General features: G+C 41.1%; 1 pseudogene; it reads right to left on the reverse strand.

Moving 5' to 3' along the window:
• The window catches only part of LOC149169332 (cell division cycle 20.2, cofactor of APC complex-like), a 28,207-nt pseudogene extending 22,423 nt beyond the window's left edge, over nt 1-5,784 (reverse strand).
• Nucleotides 5,785-6,000: the final 216 nt, after the last annotated feature.

A 6,000-nucleotide genomic window follows, 5' to 3' on the forward strand; every position in this document is an offset into this window, starting at 1 on the left:
CTTGCCTGCCTCCACTGCTCAATACCTGCTCAAGAACTAATGAGAATGGCTCACCAAACTCGATTTTCACCTCCAAAATAGTCACTCACTCTTTGTGGACGTGAGCAAAGGCTAAAATGTGGGCCAAATACGTGAGCAAACTCATTGGCATACTCAATCCCTTGATTGTGCAAGATCTGATGCACAACTATAGTCACAACTGATAGCAATCTGATTCTCTACCACTTGTCCCTGTTGAACTGAACATGCACTGACATGCAACTGAGTTAACTGATGTATTCTTTAGTTGTATTATGAGTTAATAATTAGTTTAACAACTCATCATTAGTCTATCTGCAGTTAGACTAACTACAACTAGTTTAACTAAGTCAAACTGAACACAACTCCATCAACTGTACCTCCAGTCCACTAAACTCAACTCACTTGAGTTCTAACTGAAGTCATGCATGCAACAACTCAACTGACTCATAAGAAAAGCGTATTTCCTTCTAACAGCTGCATGTCCCACCTCTGTAGCTCAAACTGAAGTGCTCCAAGAGAATAAGATCAAGTTTATAGTCCAAATATTATTGTGAGATAATAATATTTGACTTTTCTATTTTTGACAGCCAGTCTAAAAATAGACTTTGATCACTCACACTGTGATCACTCACACTTTCATCAAAAATAGAAATCCATCTATTTTTCCCAACTTGATCAATCATCCATAAACATAGACATGATCCATATGTCTAAAAATAGACATAGTCTAAAAATAGACTTGCGCCAAAAATAGCCTGCGGGCCCACTTAGTGAAGGCGACTCTTTTCACTAAGCTCCATCATCTTGTTGTATTCTCAACAAGCATTTCTTGTTGCACACTTTTCAACACTCCCTCTCAACAAGAAAGGCTTCCTCTCAAACCCGATCCTGTAACTCTGGAATGTTCTCCATGCAACACATCTGGCCAGTCCACTTGCTCTGTCATCAAAGTCTCTGACTGCTATTGCCTCTGTCGACTGAAACTCTGCATCTCTGTGCTCTTCAGTATCTGACTACTCTAGCCTCTGTCACTTTGATCTCTGACTGCATCCATGCTGCTGCTGGTTCTATCTCCCAGCATTGCATCCGCACTGCACCTCCCAACTGACCTCCCTGTTGGGATAGAAACACCCTCTGATGCTGAAGCTCTACCTGCTGCTGACAAGTGCTCCCTCTCTGACATCTGCGCTACTGCAACATCTCCATGCATCTCGCACCATTTCATACCTCTCTGTGCCACCTAGCACTGTGAAAAACACTTGTGCCTCTCGCATTGCTACAGCCTGATAGTTATGCGCTGTCCTGGGATTCCCTGCATTGTCGCTCTCTCTGCCGCTCCATCCGCATCTGTCTCTACCCAATCAGTCAGTTCCTTCTACTACACATCGGGGCTCCCGTAGCAAGGTCTCATCCAAGAGGTTGGGTACCTCAAGGATCCTGCCCCTCCTCCTTGGGACAATCAATCCACATCACCCCACCTCCTACCTGGAGGTATGGCTGCATGCGATCCCTCAGCCCACCTGGCTTGAAGTTTCCCCCTACTAGAGGTCTCTGGATGAGTAGATGTCTCTACTCGATCTCCTTTCAGCTTCCCTTGTTGTGGCTCCTCCACAACCTCCTGAAGCTGCTGCACCAATCGTGGCTCCTCCACAATCGTCTGAGACTTCTTCTGGCTCTGCATGTTGAGAGGTAATATACGCTCCCTCTCAACCACCAAGTCTCCATCAGTTGCATTGCTGCTCAAGGCTTTGCATGCATCTTGAACCTTAAGAGCATACAGGTTCTTGACCCGTGAACCAATCTTCTTCACCTGTCTGGTGATGATGTGTCTAAGGAAAACCTTTCCCTTATTGAAGACTACATCATAGCCTCTGTCTTCCAGCATCGCGATTGACACCAAGTTTCTCTTCAGTCCTGGTACATACTTGACATCGGTCAAGGTAAGGCGAGCTCCATGCTCCCTCTGAAAAATAACCGTGCCTACACCTGAGACACTATACTTCTCATCATTACCCATCCCTATGAGTATCTGGAGATCTTTCTCCTCCAAAGTACTGAACAAACTTTTGTCACCGGTCATGTGGAAAGAAGCTCCACTGTCAAGAAACCAACCACTTCCCATCATGGATGAAACCATGCATGCGAAGAGTGTGAAGTCCAACTCAAACTGTGAAGCAAGTGAGGTTGCCTCACCTTCAGATCCTTCCCCGGATCCCTTCTTGGACTTCTTCTTTGGGCAATTAGTAGCATAATGACCCAACTCATAACAACGAAAGCATCTCACCTTCGCCTTGTCAACCTTCTTCCCATCATCGGAAGAACTAGATTCGGAAAGAGAAACCTTCTCCTTCCCCTTCCTCGCCTTACTCGCTAAGGCACAGTTCTTCTCATTCTGCATGGATGAAGAACCGTCTTTGGTGCTCCATCTAATCTCCTCCTGCACAAGATCCGACCAAAGTCTCTCCCATCCTGGCAGTTTCTCCCTTCCATTCACCGACTCCTGGTAGCTATGCCAACTCTTAGGAAGGTCAAGGAGTGATAGACTCACCATCCTCATCCAACAGTCACCCCCACACTTCCCAGCTCATCCCGGCATTGGGTGAACTTCGTGAGACACTGGGGCATACTGTCTCCATTCTCATACTGAATGTTTCTGAGTTTTTCTCTCGCTTTGGAATTAAATTTGAATTCCACCAGTTCAAAACTCAACCGCTTCCGATCTAGAATTCGTGAGAACAAAGTATTTCTTGTACAGAGATCGACTGTACGGGCATTCACCGGATATCTCACCTTCCAAAAGAAGGATGAATCCAGAGGCTACCTGGCCCGATTACAGACTCTGCCTGAAGAAATAGAATGTAAACATTTCCTGAATAGTAGACCCGATGATCAATCCTCGCTTGATGTCCTGTAAAAATCTCTTCTACAAATCAAGCACCTCTGATACCATGTAGAAATTGTTTCTACAATTATATAGCTCCGATACCATGTAGAAATTTTGAATAATATGACACATATTCAGAAAGATTATCCTGATCATACAATTATAAGCGGAACATGTATAATACATAATCTCCTCTACGTTGATCATCAATTTACAGAAGCATAAACATTCACAGGCACACATAGAAGCATCAATCAAACTCATTAACACAGTATGTATCCCGGGGAAAGCATCTCGCTAAAAACCCCACACTATCTATATATTATATTGATTGAATCATGTAACATTACACAACATAATACTTCTCACAAGTATCTCCACCTGTTACACATAATACAACTCATATTTGATCTCCAAATCTCTCCCGCTGCTTGCCTGCCTCCACTGCTCAATACCTGCTCAAGAACTAATGAGAATGGCTCACCAAACTCGATTTTCACCTGCAAAATAGTCACTCACTCTTTTGGACGTGAGCAAAGGCTAAAATGTGGGCCAAATACGTGAGCAAACTCATTGGCATACTCAATCCGTTGATTGTGCAATATCTGATGCACAACTATAGTCACAACTGATAGTAATCTGATTCTCTACCACTTGTCCCTGTTGAACTGAACATGCACTGACATGCAACTGAGTTAATTGATGTATTCTTTAGTTGTATTATGAGTTAATAATTATTTTAACAACTCCTCATTAGTCTATCTGCAGTTAGACTAACTACAACTAGTTTAACTAAGTCAAACTGAACACAACTCCATCAACTGTACCTCCAGTCCACTAAACTCAACTCACTTGAGTTCTAACTGAAGTCATGCATGCAACAACTCAACTGACTCATAAGAAAAGCGTATTTCCTTCTGACAGCTGCATGTGCCACCTCTGTAGCTCAAAATGAAGTGCTCCAAGAGAATAAGATCAAGTTTATAGTCCAAATATTATTGTGAGATAATAATATTTGACTTTTCTATTTTTGACAGCCAGTCTAAAATAGACTTTGATCACTCACACTGTGATCACTCACACTTTCATCAAAAATAGAAATCCATCTATTTTTCCCAACTTGATCAATCATCCATAAACATAGACATGATCCATATGTCTAAAAATAGACTTGCGCCAAAAATAGCCTGCGGGACCACTTAGTAAAGGCGACTCTTTTCACTAAGCTCCATCATCTTGTTGTATTCTCAACAAGCCTTTCTTGTTGCACACTTTTCAACACTTGTACCAAATATAGAGTAGATTGTCATTTCCCCCACTTGCAAGTTGTTGGCCGGAAGGAGACCATTTCAATCCACAAACCTCATGGGTATGTCCTCTGTATGTTTGAACAATGTGGTCACGACTGTGAACATCATGATTGATTATAATCCCATCCAACCCTCCTGTGGTGAGAATAGGACCATTCCAAGAAAATGCACCAACGCGGTCATGATGACCTTTCAAGGCTCTTAGCTGCAATTGTATCATGTCAAATTTAGAGATTGTAGTTATATTAGAATGAGAAAACCTTGGAAGGGATAAACAGGTTTTATATACCTTTTTATTAGATTGTGAATCCCATAACTGTACAACAGAATTATTCAACCCAACGGCAATTTGGCTCCCATCGGGTGCCCAACTAACGCTGGTAATGGGACCCTCTTCTTCATCTGCAATCAGAATCTCAGATATAGAGCTATTAGAAGCATCCCACAAGTATACAGTGTTGTCCAGGGCTATGGACAAAACATTGGTGGAACTCCAATCCAATAGATTCAAGTAATAATCATCTAGAAGGTCGTGCGCATCCAGGGTTCTATCTGCAGACTGCAATCAACATGGATAAGTTAAATTACTAAGTTAGGGAAGAAAGACAAAGGAAAATGGTCCTCAGATAGGCATATCCAGTGTACTAATAACAAAAACCCCAAATACAATGTAGTTTATCTAGTGTCAGAAGAGTATATCAATGCTTTTAAAAAACGAAATGGGATCATGGCTCGGTTTGTGTAGAAATACTATATAGTTCTAACACCATTATGTTAATAACTTTTTTTTAAGAAATTGGAATGGGTGTGGTAGCGAATTCAGCTTAGAAAATGAAAAAGAAAAGGAAAAATCTGTGTAAAACATTCCTCAAGATGGGATAATGTTGCAATGACAAATATGATCAAGGGCTTTGATTCAATAATGAGTAAACAACAATAGAATTCAGGCTCTGATTATAGTATATCGAAAATGACTATAATTTTTTTTTATGAAATCCGGGCCTTACCTGAGGAATATATCTGCGTGCTCTTCTAGAAATAGGGAGATTAGCCAACACATTTTCTTGTGAAGCTTGGGAAACAGTCGATGATTTTCCATTGAAAGAAAGAATTCTGCAATTGTTGTCAGCAGCACTGACATTTTTCAATAAAGTGGCTGCCATCTCCTTCTTCTATGCTTTTTTGGAAGGAGAAGGGGAAGGGGAGGGGGCATGGATATCGTTATTGTCCTTTTGCTTTTGCGTGACCATGAATCTAGCTACGTCCAAATCGATGGATCCTCTTGCCGGAATAAATCTATCGCTCTGTGATAGCAAAAACGATAAAACCAAATTCTGATTCAGACTTCCAACTGAATTAGGATAACCTGTTGCCCCCTAGCCACTTTTCACTATAATAAACCTAATTGGGGGAATGGCATGTTTGCAGCATATAAATTATCTGTCAAAAAAATTAGAGAATGCATACAATGTGTATATTCATTGAAGTACCTTGTTTCTGCAGAGGACGGAGACATCGCTTCTCTGTGGAATGCCCGTTGGAATTCATTGAACTGAAAGACGATTCCATTTCTCCTACTCAAGTAAAATAACCAGAAAAAAAACAATATATGACAAACAATCAATGTGCCTAAATTTAAACTTGCAAAACAAAAAAAATCAAAAGTTGCAAAGGAATTTTAATTCTAAAAACTAGGGTTCCTCAAAGAATGAGGATGTTTGGTTCTGCAAAACGAAAAAAAAAACAACAGTAGTTCCAAATGAATTCCAATTCTAAAAGCTTCGG

The sequence above is a fragment of the Pinus tabuliformis genome, chromosome 4_2 (assembly GCF_031772625.1).
Source record: "Pinus tabuliformis cultivar Carrire ecotype Pingquan chromosome 4_2, CPIR1, whole genome shotgun sequence".
In the NCBI taxonomy this organism is placed as follows: domain Eukaryota; kingdom Viridiplantae; phylum Streptophyta; class Pinopsida; order Pinales; family Pinaceae; genus Pinus; species Pinus tabuliformis.